At 40.6% G+C, this 15,099-nt stretch overlaps 1 protein-coding gene across 3 annotated transcripts in view; it reads left to right on the top strand.

The window, feature by feature from the left end:
• Positions 1–15,099, top strand: part of SLC35F4 (solute carrier family 35 member F4) — a 195,684-nt gene that overhangs the window by 105,686 nt on the left and 74,899 nt on the right. The window lies entirely within an intron of this gene.

Raw genomic sequence — 15,099 nt, 5'->3', positions numbered from 1 at the left:
GAGACCTGAAGAAAGAAGCAGGAAACCTTCTAAGAAATGATCAGGGCTAAAAAGAACTAACCTGCTAAGGCAAAACATGATGGTCATGACAATATCCACTGACTTTTGCCTCTTTAGTCTAGTCCACTACTTTTCCAGTTATGCTTCTCTCTTCCACAATTATGTGGGCAAGTAGAAGATACCCATGCTAAAGCTATATACATAACTTTTATTTCTAACTTGAAAACATTAGTCTCCAGCCAATGTCCAGTTTCATAATTGTAAATCTGTTTATCAGTAATAAATTGCAGAATGTTAAACAAATGTCCTGGAATATGTGTGTTTGTTAATATTGCAGATATTTATTTCAGTTGATTAATTTGAAAAGTAAAATGTTAAAAAATAAAACATGATATATCCAGTCTTGATAATCTAGATATTAAGAGCTGAATTCTCAACAGCAAGATAGAAGAACAACAAGGGTAGGGTAATTGAGTTCCTGCTGCATCTAATTCTTGAAATACACAGGAACGTATTCAATAAATATTTTCTGGTAGGAACAGATGGGGAAAACCCCCTTTATGATGAACGAGCACTACGAGCACTGTGGTTAATGCACTAACTTGAGCAATGTTTTGCTATTTGTGAAATCACCTGAAAGTTTTTTTTTCTACAGGGACTTAACGTGTAAGGGTAGCTTGTCTTGGGGTAGTTCATCAGATATCTCGTACCCCAAAGGGCCCTCAGAACATTTATTTGTCTCCCAGGTCTTTTCCCTCTTTCACTGAGCACTCAGACATTCTTTTCCAAGGAAGCCCGATATGGGGTTTTCCAACTGACTTTACTGGAGATTGGTACAAAAGCAAGTGTCTCTCTGAAGTAGACTCTAATTTTGGAGGTTATACAGCACTAAGTATATACTGTGGACTCATACATTCTCTGTCTCCTTCATCTGTGCCTGTGATCCCTTCTGATAATTGTCAGTCTGTTGGGGTTTAGAGCTTCCCAAATATTGGGCACCTATTCTCTCTTGACTTAAATCTCATAGTCCCTCCATTTTGGGACCCTGTCCACATAAACTCACCCATACACTCACACTCTCTCTCTCTCTCTCTCTCTCTCTCTCTCTCTCTCTCTCGGAATATTTCCACTTAGTACTTTCTTCTGTAGTCAAGTACCCAGAGGGTGCTCTCTTTTCTTTGCTCAAGCTTTCCAATTCACTCCATGGATTTTTCCAGCCAGCAAAACCTGTAGCCTGTACACATGCTTCCTACAAGGACAGTTAACTTAAGATTCAAGGCTCAGTACACTGGACGTTAACTAACTAAGCTTTCCATGCACACAACTGCTTTCAGCTAATTCACACTATCCATCACCACAACCAATCTACCAGAAAGCAAATCCAACACACACACTTGGCTCATATATATTATAGGTAGGCAGGAACCACTTCACATTCCAGCGAGAACTAATAAGGGTCCTGAAAGGATCCAAACATGTATGCGGGTATGTTGAGCCAAACAATAGTCTGTGAAGTTCTATGAGATGCAATTTTGGTTTTTCACAAAATTGATTATGCAAAGCCAATTTTGCATAAATTTTACTTACATACTATGAGTTATTGAGGTGCTTTGCATGATAGCAGCTTATTAATTAATAATTAGAATAAAAATGTGCAAATTGAAAACCACATGTGAAATTTTACTGTTTGCAAAGGGAGGGTGTTCACAGGGAAGGAGCATGTCATGGGCTCGGCCAACACTTATGCAGGCTACTTATTAAGTTACACATACAAATGCCTTAATTTGGTGCACCCATTTACACCAGCCTGTGAACACATTCTCTTACATTTATGTGCTAAGCCATTTTATCATGTAATTACAGAATAACAGGAGTACACTTCCCTGTGTGCATCATAGTATCCTATACATTTAAGTGCACAAACGGCGCTTAAATTTAGACACTCTGTTATAGAATGAGGGGGTTCATTCCTGCCCATTCCAAAAAAATATATAGATGCATTAATGGCACTCTTTACACATGGAGAAGAACAGGATGCAGAGATTTCAAGGGAGTGTAGTGTTGGTGTATTTAGAGCAGGATGAAATAGTGGTGGTGTGTTTAGAGCAGGATGAAAATGTATCTGTATGTTATTGATTTTACAATGGGAATATAGATCTGTAAATATAGATTTACAATGGAAATATAAAATCTTCCCCATCAGCTTTCGCATCAGCAGTATGGCGCACATGTATTAAATGAGAGTGCTCATTTTGAATGGGGTTTTATACAGGCGATTAAGGAAGTAGTTTTCCTTAATCCCCTGTTTTGTTTTGGTTTTTTTTTTGCCTCAAAAGTTAAACAAAATATTTTTTGTAGCTTCCAGAGATTTGTGAATGCAACAAACTATACATAAAGGTAACATCACATGGGAGTTGCGAAATTGGTCCTATGTGTTTCAAGAATTAGTGAGGAAGCTGCTGGGTGAGGCTGCACTTTTTCTCCCTGCTAGGAGTTGCTAGGAGTTTTAAGAGTGGTGTTTACTGCTTCACATTATCTGCTGCATTATTTTTATAACAGATCACTGATGGGGTCCTTTTACCAAGCTGCGGTAAAAGAACCATTGCAGTGGCATCTGTGCACAGGTTTGCCATGTGCCAAGGCCCCCTTTTACCACAGTGGCTAAAAGGCCTTTTAAAAAAAAGGAAATGGCCATGCAGTAAGTTAACTACTTGCCATGTGGCCATTTCCTAGGGGAACCCTTACCACCACATTTTTAGGAGGCGATAAGGGCTCCCACGTTAACCTATTGATAAGCCTCCCCCCCTAAAATTCTGGCATGCCAGAAATGGCACATGGGGGCAGGCACTAGTGCCAGGCTCTTGCAGTAGCTTGGTGGTAGTGCCAGATCACTGCGTAGCAAGTCCGCTGTGTGCTTGCTGCTCTTTAGTAAAAGGGCCCCTTAGGTTGGGTGTCAAAGTTTGCGTCCATTTTGAGGCTGGTTTTTAAAGGCACATAGATGCATATGTAGCTCAGAGGAGATAGGCAATCTTTCTATTGAGTGTCAGAATTAGAAAAAATATATTAGAGTTTGAAGTGAGTAATTGGTTGCCATTCATTCTTTAGAGAGTCAACAAAGTTAGTACTTTATCTTGGAAAGTGTCTTGAAATGCATTAGTTTAGCCAAATACCAAAAATATCCTTCATTCTCTAGTATAAAAATATATAACAAATCACCCGATGAATGAAGTGCTGAACCACCAGGCAGTGATATTATCACTAGCAGTAATGAGTGGAAATTCTGAGGGTATTCTTAAAAAATTAAAAAATTTGAATATACACTAATACTCTTGGGGTAGCCTTTTCTGTGATTATTGTTTTCTATTTTGGTGTCCTGGTTTGGATATTTGTTAGTTTAGCCAAGTCATCATACTGCAGTTGTCTGTATAAAAAGAAAATATTTAAAAAGTTTAAACAAAAATTGGTGAATTAAGTAAAATATTAGGAAATTAAAGGGAGGTAGAGGTTTTTATGACTTATGATGGTAGTTACCAGTTGCTGGATAAATATCTAAGTCAACACAACAGTTTAACTGAAGTCTTTTCCTCCATCAGGCACGATTAGAAATTTACTGATAAAAATTTTAAAATATCAGGTGTTTAATGTAGGCTTTCAATATTGGGTTGGTTAGTTACATGTAAGCCTGGAATATTGTTTAGTTTTGCACATTCCATAACTGTAATGAACCTCACTTCTAAATCAGGGCATGTCAAGTATGATCTCGGTCTCTCAAATTTACTGCTAATGCTTGCTGTAGAAAGGATATACATAGGTTTGTCGTAGGGGCTCAGGAAGTTTATTCCAGGCGTAGGGTGCAGCGAGACAGAAGGTGCGAAGTCTGGAGTTGGCAGTAGTGGAGAAGGGAACAGATAAGAAGGATTTATCCATGGAGCGGAGTGCATGGGAAGGGGTGTAGGGAAGGATGAGTGTGGAGAGATACTGGGGAGCAGCAGAGTGAGTACATTTATAGGTTAGTAGAAGAAGTTTGAACAGGATGCGAAAACGGATAGGGAGCCAGTGAAGCGACTTGAGGAGAGGGGGTAGTATGAGTAAAGCAACCCTGGCGGAAGACGAGACGGGCAGCAGAGTTTTGAACCGATTGGAGAGGGGAGAGGTGACTAAGTGGGAGGCCAGCAAGAAGCAGATTGCAGTAGTCTAAACGAGAGGTGACAAGGGTGTGGATGAGGGTTTTTGTAGAGTGCTCGGAAAAAAAGGGGCGGATTTTACGGATGTTGTAAAGAAACGACAGGTCTTGGCGATCTGCTGGATATGAGCAGAGAAGGAGAGAGAAGAGTTAAAGATGACCCCAAGGTTACGAGCTGAGGAGACAGGGAGAATGAGAGAGCCATCAACAGAAATAGAAAATGGGGGGAGTGGGGAGGTGGGTTTGGGGGGAAAAATGAGAAGCTCGGTTTTGGTCATGTTTAATTTCAGGTGGCGTTGAGACATCCAGACAGCAATGTCAGACAAGTACGCTGAAACTTTGGTTTGGATGCAAGGTGAGATATCAGGAGTAGAAAGGTAGATTTGGGAGTCATCAGCATAGAGATGGTAGGAAAAGCCATGGGATGAGATTAATGAACCAAGGGAAGAAGTGTAGATAGAAAAGAGGAGGGGACCAAGAACAGAACCCTGAGGTACGCTGACAGGCAGAGGGATAGAAGTAGAAGAGGATCCACCAGAGTGAACACTAAAGGTGCGGAGGGAGAGGTAGGAAGAGAACCAGGAAAGGACAGAGCCCTGGAATCCAAGTGAGGACAGGGTATCGAGAAGTATGCTGTGATCGACAGTGTCAAAAGCAGCGGAAAGATCAAGAAGAATGAGGATGGAATATTGACCTCTGGATTTAGCCAGTAATAGGTCATTGGAGACTTTAGTAAGCGCACTTTCGGTTGAGTGGAGAGGGCGAAAACCAGATTGTAGTGGGTCAAGAATAGCATGTGAGGAGAGAAAGTCAAGGCAGCGGTGATGAACAGCACGCTCAAGTAATTTGCCATCATTTCAAAGCCCATACTTTTGATCCAGCCGGTATTTTATGAGGTTATGTATGTGGTCACACCTGCATGTAAATGACTAGAAAAACACTAAAGTTGGAACAAACTTCACCACTTAATTTTATCAGAGAGTGAATTTTTTATCTGCATATCGCTTTGGAGTACTGTATATACTCATGTGTAAGTTGAGGAATTTATCCACATAAATTGAGCATAAAAATTGTGTTTGATTTATTCATGGGTCACCTCATTTCTCCCCTCCCCACTACATGTTCAGCATCTTCTTTCTTTTCCCCCACCTTCGTATCCAGCTTCCCTTCCCTACCCACCCCCAGGAAGTCAGCACAACAGACAATGTACATGCATATAGTTTTAGCAGTGTTGCCGTTTTGTCTCTTATTCTCCCCTTCAATGAGCCAGGCAGTAGCAAATTTACTGAAGCATGTCCTTTTCTTTTGATGTGACAGTGGGCTTTTTCAGTAACAGCACCATAGGAATGGAGTAAACTGCCTGAGGAGCTACATAACTGTACTGATTTATGGGATTTTTGAACAGGGTTGATAACCTGGCTCTTTAGATGGCTTTTCTAGATATGTAGGCTGAGATGGGCATGGGATTGGATTTTGCCCTGTATTCATGGATTTATTGTTTGGGAGTTATGTTGTGGGGTAATTGTATGTATTTTTTTTATGTATGTACATCATTATCAGAGAGAAAACAAGATAGCTGCTGCACCTGATGGTTTTTGAAACGCTCCTGGCGTGTTTGAGCAGAATTACCCATTCTTCATTGAAAATGCCACACACTAAACTAAGGGAGTATTGAGAGTAGTGCCTCCACCTATCTCAACCTCTTCGCCTGCTCAAGCGTCGTTGGATCGTTTCTTCCCGGGTGTATCCAGGCTTTTGCGGGGAGAGGATCCCATAGCAGAGGGATCCGGAGGAGCAGATTCCCCGCTGGGAGAGGAAGTCTCCCTGTCTCCACCATCTACTTTGCTGATCCCTCCAAGCCCGGCGTCAAGAGCGCCCCTGGTGGGAAACCTCACCGCCATGGAAGACGTGTCGATGGGGAAGACTGGTGAGGACCCAGGCACGCAATCGGCGATTCTGGGCATAGCAGGAAGTTTATCCCCTGCAGTGCAGACCTCGGAGGTGACTCTACAAACCCTAAAGGTGATGTTAGACCGGATTACAACTACACTAATGCAGACGTCAGGTGATGTTCTTAAATTAAATACTAAGTTTGAAGAGTTGAAAAATCCTGTAGAGTCTGTAAGAACTGACTTAACAACTCAAGTTCATGCTGTACAAAAAGAGGTGGAAATTTTGAATTCCTTTAAAAATGTGGCTATTAAGGATATCACTGATATCAGACGAAAAATAGAGCAAATTGAAAATTATAACCGGCGCCTAAACCTCCGATTTCTGAATTTCCCACTAATAGCGGGGGTAACTCTGAAAGAAACCTTCCAGAAATATATGACTGAAATATTGAAAATTCCTGCAGAGGCAATTCCCTGCTAAATAAGATTTACCATATTCCCGTTAGAACTGGAGCGCAAGGTCCAGAAAAAGATTATTTGGACTTACAGAGTATCTCAGATATTCTGGAACAATCTTCTGAAGTTATATTGAGCAGAACTACAGTGATTGTCTCAATGGTATTTGAGCAGGACTATAATAACACCCTAAGACTTTACTTTAAAAATTCTAAAGCTCTATTCTATGGTTCCAAGGTTTGGATATACCCAGATGTCACAAAGTCAACCCAGCAAAAAAGGAAGTCATTTCTTGCCTTAAAACAAAATACAATAGATATAGGTGCTTCCTTTTTCTTAGCATATCCATGCAAATGTGTAGTGAAACACGGTCTAACTAAATATACTTTCTTTTCATCGGAACATCTAAAAGAGTTTATAGAATTGAAACGAGTGAAATGAAATGTAACCTGGATAAGTCAGCCTATTCATATTTGATTTGATTAATGCTGGGATCTCCTCTAATTCTTTTTCTCTCTCTCCCAATTTTGGGGTCTAAGGAAGGTATTATGATTGTTATAGTAATGACAAAACATTAATGTAGAATTTTCTTTATATAGTTCTTAAAATGTTATAAGAGGATGTTTTGAAGAACTCTACTGCAATTTGTTTCAACCTGTATTTCTAAACAAGTTTTTCTCCTTGAATATTGTATTAAACATATAAATAAAAAATGTATGTACATCATTATAAGTTTGTGGATAAAGGCAATTTATAAATCAAAGCAGATACATATGTAACCCTGATCTCACCACACTGAACAGTTCTGGGTACCAACTAGCTCGTTGTGGGTCAGGGGAATACGAGACCAGGGCCACAAAGAAAACTCACACTTTACCAAGTTCTTAGGTATTCAGATTCACTGAGCTGGGTGCAGGCTGGGGCTGGTCTGAAATCTGGTTAAGCAAAATAACCAAAAAATTCTGTAACAGGCAGTTCAATTCCTTCTTGAAGAAAATATTTATTTATTAGGATTTATTTACCGACTTTTTGAAGGAATTCACTCAAGGTGTTGTACAATAAGAATAAATCAAACATGAGCAATAGACAATTACAGCAGTAAAAGTATTCAAATAACAATACAAAGTATGGCGTGTACTACTTACAATGTTAATACAATACGTAATAGAACATTTTAATTGACAGTGTAGGGTATAATCAAAGATGGGACATATAGATAGATAAGAGATTAAGAGAAGTTAGACAGTAAGGTGACTAATTTAAAAGAAAGTTGCACATGAGGTTAGAGAGATGGTTAACATATAAATGAGTAAGAGGAGTTAGAAAATAAGGTAACTAATTTAAAGGACGGTGCACATGAGGTCAGAGAGATGGTTACATATTATCTTAGCTAGGGTAGGAGTGAGTGGATAAACATGACCCTCTGCAGTATGTGCAGCTTGTGTCACTCCTTGTGTGTGTGTGTGTGTGTATGTGTGTGAGTGAGACTAACAAGTTAATTACTTCTATTAAAGGCCTGGTTGAAGAGCCAAGCTTTTACCTGCTTCCTGAAGTAGAGATAGTCTTGTGTTAAGCGGAACCTTTCAGGGAGTGAATACCAGAGTGTGGGGGCTATTCCGAAAAAGGCTCGCTTGCGGGTATCACATTGTGTAATGTCTTTTGGAGAGCATGTGGTTAGTGATGGACCTTGAGAGGACATTAGTGTCCTTGGAGGTGTGTAGAGGATCATCCTATTCTTCAGGTACTTAGGCCCATTTTCTTTAAGGGCCTTGAAGTTCAGACATAGAGTTTTAAATTTAGCTCTGTATTGTACTGGTAGCCTGTGAAGTTTGTGGAAAAAATGGTGTGATGTGGTTACATCGCTTGCAACCTTCTATTAGTCTTGCTTCAGCATTCTGAATCAATTGGAGCTGGTGCAGTCCCTTTGTAGTCAAACCGTTGTAGAGTGCATTACAGTAATCCAGTCTTGATGGATGCACAACTTGGTATGCACAACTTGGATAAGATTTACCATCTCGATGTAAGGAGAAAGGCGCAGTGTAACTGTCCCAAATAGTAGAAATAGCTCTTTAAGGTTGCTTGGATTTGGGGAATCAGAGTAAGTGTTGAATCTAACTGTATTCCAAGATTCCTGACTTGTGATTTGAGGGGGAGTTTGTACGTCCCAAAAGAGATTTTGAAGTTAGGTATGTATCCACTTGTGTTAGGGACTCAGAGAAGCTCGGTTTTACTTGGGTTCAGGCAAAGTTTGTTGTGTTTAGCCCACATAAAAAGTAGATGTACTGTATGATTGTGCCTACTTTTACATTATCTGCATATAGGCATTTCTGGAAGTATTTTGGGTGAAGTTGAGGTAAAGTTGTGATGTACATGCTTCTTTGGAGTTGGTGTAAATTTGTGTGACTGCATTTGTGTGCCACTGGGGGTCATGGGGGCGGTTATTGTGTAATTTATGAGCTTATTTTTATCTAAATGCTTGTTTGGACTTTTCACACAGATGCTTTGTTATAAAATTAGCCCTTGAGTATCAGACTTAAGATTTTGACACATATAACATGAAAATTTGGTACTCACCTTCTTAAAATGTGTTAATGTGAGCAACATTCGTTTATACAAACCCTGTTCATAGTACTATTGCACACAGACATCCTGCAAACTTGTTTCTCAGAAAATTAAAAATTTTTTAATGTACTGTCATTTTTCAGTGCTATTTAACCAGCCAAGAATGGGTCCTGGACGGTTAACTGGTTATCCACAAATATTCAGCAGGAGATAGCTGGTTAGCTCCCACTAAATATTTGCAGTCAGTGCTTAGCGGATAACTGGCTATATCACATGATATAACTGATTTTCCGCTAATATTCAGCGCATCACCAGCTAAGTTTGGTGGCCAAGTAGGGCCACTGAAATAGCAGGCCTATCTTTGGCCGGTTTCAACTTAATTGGCCAGTTTTGATTACTGACTTGACTGGTTAAGTTGAAACCGGCCAAAAATAAACTGGATATTCAATGCCAGTCACAGGAAAATGGCCCGACATTGAATATCCTGACTCACTCCTGACCTTGGGAGTCAGCTCGGCTAACTCCCATGCTCTGACTGTCAGCCCCATAATCTATTGACCAGATTAGGTCAAACACCATGGAGCCAACCTACTAAAGGGGAAGTTATCAATGAGGGTTATTTTACCACAAGTTGTGTGCTATGTTAGCACAGAGCCCCATTATGTGCAATGAAATTGTGTGCTAAAATAGCACGATTTGTGGTAAAATAACCCATCTTAAGAGTAGTCCACATTGATAACTTTCTCCCTCAAGAGCATTAATGCTTTTCCATATTTGATAGAAGTGCTTTTAATGTACAGAATCTTGTTTATGCATGTTAATAGAGCTTTTAACACAGGTAAATTAGCTTGCAAGAATTTATAATGGAAACAATGCTAAAGAGATGCAAAACTATAAAAATAGCTCATTACTTAGTGCAGCAAAATAGTAGTACATGGACAGAGGATAATTCTGTAACAGGGTGCCTAGGATAAGAGGATGTGGAGGAGTGGCCTAATGGTTAGTACAGCAGGCTTTGATCCTTGCATCCTGGGTTTGATTCCCACTGCAGCTCCTTGTGACCTTGGGCAAGTCACTTAACCCTCCATTGCCTCAGGTACAAAAATCAAGATTGTGAACCCTCTAGGGACAAAGAAACTACTTGCTTGTAATGTGTGATTGTCCTCTACCTTGAACTTCAAGGTTAAGCAGATTATAAGTGCCTAAATTAAATTAAAAATTAAGCAGGTGCCTATTCTGTAAAGAACAGTAGGAAACAAAATTACAACAGGTAAAGACCTTATGGTCTTTCCAGACTGCCCATCCATTCCAACTCCTAATCTCTACTATCCCCTCCTCTCTGTTTGAGATCCTCTGTGCTTGTTCTTTGCATTCTAGAATACTAGTACCTGTGGCAGAAAATGGGTTTACATTTAAGGTATGATCACTTACACCAGTCCTATAGCTGGTGCAAATACCAATTCCTAGATGTTAGCTAGAATGTACATACATTATAGTATTCTATAATTTACTTGTGTATTTGCACACTCCCAGCAGGAAAATATGTGGCATCCAAACATGACACATACTTTTCTGCTAGTTAATGTTCTATAAGAAGTATATATATATATTTTTATTTTTGTTACATTTGTACCCCGTGCTTTCCCACTCATGGCAGGCTCAATGCGGCTTACATGGGGCAATGGAGGGTTAAGTGACTTGCCCAGAGTCACAAGGAGCTGCCTGTGCCTGAAGTGGGAATCGAACTCAGTTCCTCAGGTCCAAAGTCCACCACCCTAACCACTAGGCCACGCCTCCACTCCTTTTATTTATTCACACCAGTGGCCATTTTTATGTGTGTAAATGACTGGGATATAAGTACATAAGTAATGCCACACTGGGAAAAGACCAAAGGTCCATCGAGCCCAGCATCCTGTCCATTTATGAGGGTTCCTGCTGCCAAAAAATTAAGCAGCTCCTGCCCTTATACACTGTGATAAGGATGTGTCCTGCACTTCCTCAAAGTGGCCACCAGAGGAGCTGTCATGGTGAAAAGTCTGTACAAATAATAGGAAAAGGGCCACCAGAGGGAGCTCTAACAAAGCCCAGGAAGCTATACGCCAGGGAGGGCCCATAGCCGAGGGATGGGTTCCCTCTTTAAGAAGGAAAGTTCTGGACCCTTCTATCAGCAGGAGGAGGGTCCCAAAAGGGGTGGGATAGGCTATTGGCAGCCCCATAAACAGGCACTTCCCAGTCGGAGGAAGTCAGAGAGGAAGGGGACCCTGAAACAGCAAGGATGAAGTCCTGGAGGTAACAAGAGGCTGGTTAGAATGAGCTGCAAACCGTGGGGCATGTACCCCTAAGGAGGCTGGACTGGTGACTGGCGAGAAGGATTTCTACTGAAAGCCTGGGGATGCTTGAGGCAGGAAGCCACATCCCAGAGCAGGAAAAGGTACTTATCTTTAAGATATGCTGTATAAACATTGCGGCTATGTTAGGGATTCCAGTGTGAAGCAACCTGGGACCCTCTGAACTAAGACTTGGACTAACAGCTGAGGGTGAAGGACAGGATCGTATGGTTATGGAGAACGTTAAAGTCCTGTCCAAAGGGTGGTGGCTGTTTTAACTGAGACTTTAGTTCCTCAGTAAAAGAGGGATCAGTTGGAAGAGTATTGTATAAACTATATGTCTGAAGAAATATTTTCCCCAGCAAAGTGGTTGGTGAAGGCAAGCTGATATGCGTATCGGTTGCCTAATTTGCATAGGATCGGAAGCCTGATAACCAAGTATGTTTTTCCTATGAAAGGTGTTAGGGGGTGCTTCAGTGGTACCAGAACTGTAATTTGGTCCAAAGTGAAATTTCAGGGAGGGAGGGGTGGTGGACTGAACAATGGGGGGGGGGGGGGGGTAACTGTGTGGAAAAGTCACCCTGAGAGTAAAGAGGACCCCTATCCCTGTCTCTGAGCAAATTCTTAATACCAAATACAGGGTAAATTCTCAATAATTAGTCACTTGTTGGATTATCTGTCTTCAATTCAAATACCACAAGATAAATCAATTACAATGCTGTCCTTAGATGTTACAGCATTGTATACTAGTATCCCACAACAGGCAGCTCTTCAGATTATTAAACAGGTATTAGATAATCGGGAACTATCTGGAACGCTAATCCAACTGTTCATGCAGATGGCTTCGCTGGTGATAGAGAAAATTTATTTCACATTCTTAGATCAGTAATTTTTGCAAATTAGGGGAGTCACCATGGGAGCCACGGTAGCGTGCCTATATATGGGCAATTTTGAGACTCAACATGTGTACCCCTCTGAATATGCAGATAAAATCTTGATGTGGAAGAGGTACATAGATGACTTGTTTGTCATCTGGTCGGGCACAGGGGAGGAGCTATGCTTGTTTTTGGAGTATTTAAATAAATGCAACTCCAACATTCAATTTGAAGTACACTCTCAAGGTAATACAGTGCAATTTTTGGACATTAATGTGGAATATGTGCATGATCAATTTGTCACCAGTACCTATCGAAAACCCACTGATAAGAATGCTTTTCTTCATCACCCTAGACAGCTAAATGAAAGTATCCCTATGGCACAATTTCTACGAATAAAAAGGTTATGTTCAACTGACACTTACTTTATGAGTCAGATGCAGGACTTGTCCAATAGATTCCAACGGGATTATCCTAAGTATGCTATATGCTCTGCATATAAACAAGCTAAGTATACGCAGAGATGTTGGTTATCACAAAGAGTTACTAGGGAAAAGAATACACACATTAATTGTGTACTGCTTTTTTATAATCAAACTCATTTGATTCAAAAAATTATATCGAAGCACTGGCCAATATTGGTGTTACATAAGGGATTAAGGGAGAAGCCTCGTTTCTCCTGTACTAGAAAAAAAATTTAGGGGAAATCCTGTCTAGGAATAAAAGATCTGTGTTACCTGTAAGTGAAGAGAATAGAGGACATAGTCCATGTCAGCATTGTGTATACTGTAAATAAATATGGGTGCAAAATATTGGGAGGCAGTTTTATTTAAAATCGAAAACTGATTGTAACTCTAGAAATGTAGTTTACAGTATTCGCTGCCCATGTCAATTATGGTACATTGGAGAAACTACACGTAAAATAAAACTGCGAATAGCGCAGCACTTAAGTAATATTAGATTACAACGGCAGGATACCCCTTTAGTTAACCATTGGCTACTATACCATCATTCTATTTTGGATCTGCAGTTTGTAGTACTTTTTCAAATTGAGAGTGGGAGGGGCAATGTAGAAAGGCAACTAATACGGAAAGAACAAAAGCAGATATACAATTGGAACACAGTAGAGCCCTGTGGATTAAATAAAGAACTTGATTGGTCACTTCTAACGGCTATATAAATGAAGGAGGTAATCAAACACCCACCTATGTACAACAGGAAATGAGGTAGAAGTACCGGATGCTGTAGGGCTCCACACGGTATACCTGACAGAGTTTAGAGGTCGGATAAGGTATGTGAACTAGGTTTGGAAGTTTATTAGATTGTATTGTGAGGATGTAGGTTTGGTTGTAATAATGTGTATTATGTGTTGAATAAGGTCTCCTGATGAAGTTATAAAGGAAACACGGCCAGTGTTGGGACCAAAAAGGTTTATGGGACCAGAAGAATTTTAATATGAATTGATGGAACTGATGCCAAATATCCTACAGGTTTTCCCTCAAGGATCAGCGGGTCCTCTTCAGAAGCTATCAGAAATTTAAAAGCAATATATTGTTCAACAACGCTGTTTTGAGGGAATGAGAACAATGGGAACTATATTGTGAAACGGGTCATCATTTTGGAACACTTGATGATTGTGTCACAGCTGTTCTGATTTCAATTACAGGAGAAGGACATTTGCAGAATGCACTGTGTGGAGAGAGTAGGATATTGTGAGAGTATGTGATAGAGAGTATTTTATTGTTAGATTAGATTGATTTCATAATAAAAGATTGTAAATTTTAATACGCATAATTATGAGTTTGGAGTTTGTTTAAGAGAGAAAAATATATTGTATTAGTCTCTGGTTGGCACTGGAGGAGAGCTAGTGGTGTGGGCTGTTGGCCACAAGGGGCCCATCACAACACTTACCCCCAAACTGCTTTCCAGATGCAGATGCAAATATTACTACACCAGATGTGTAGTTATGTTTTTGTGATATTATCTGTAGATAAAGTACACATATACAGGGGAAATTTCCATAAATGGTGCTAAAAAAATTGTCATTCAGTGCTATTCTATAGTGGGCACTGAAAGACAAGCGCCAATTATAGAATAGTATTGAGTGCCGATTTCAGCACCCAGATTTGAGTGCCAGGAGGACTTATGCAAACTGAAACCAGGTGAAATTCCTGGTTCCCAATCTGGGCTACATCCCCAGTATTCTATAACACTATGCACAAATTTTATGACCCGCCCATGCACCTCCCATGGCCGCTCCACTTTTGGGTTGCACACGATGGGATTTGGGCACACATTGTTATAGCATAGTGCAGTGGTTCCCAAACCTGGTCCTGGAGGCACCCCAGTCAGTCAAGTTTTCAGGATACCTACAATGAATATTCATGAGAGAGATTTACTTGCACTACCTCTTGATGCAGTATTTATAAAACTTCCAAAGAGGAACATTTTTAATCATGTATTTAACGCATACAGGGGAAAGCTGTGGGGAAAAAAGGCTCTGTGGTAGTGGCAGGGGCAGTTTTTCCCATGTGCCAGGACCTTTTTTACCGCAGTGAGTAAAAAGCCCTCCCCCCCCCTCAAAATGGCTATGCGGTGGGGAGCACTTACCTCCACCAATTGAGGTCATAGGGCTCACACTGTAACCCGGCGGTAATCAGGCAGTGCGCAGCGATGCCCGATTACTGCCAGGTTACCACCCCGCTAGAAAAAAATACAAAATTTCCATAGAGCCAGAAATGGCGTGCGCTGGACCCGGAACTACCTCAGGCGGCTGCATTGGGCCAGTGGTAGTTCGGATTTAG

Source organism: Microcaecilia unicolor, chromosome 9, assembly GCF_901765095.1.
Source record: "Microcaecilia unicolor chromosome 9, aMicUni1.1, whole genome shotgun sequence".
NCBI classification, from domain to species: Eukaryota; Metazoa; Chordata; class Amphibia; order Gymnophiona; family Siphonopidae; genus Microcaecilia; species Microcaecilia unicolor.
Note: the sequence above shows the minus strand (reverse complement) of the source record. Positions and strands in the feature narration are given on the sequence as shown.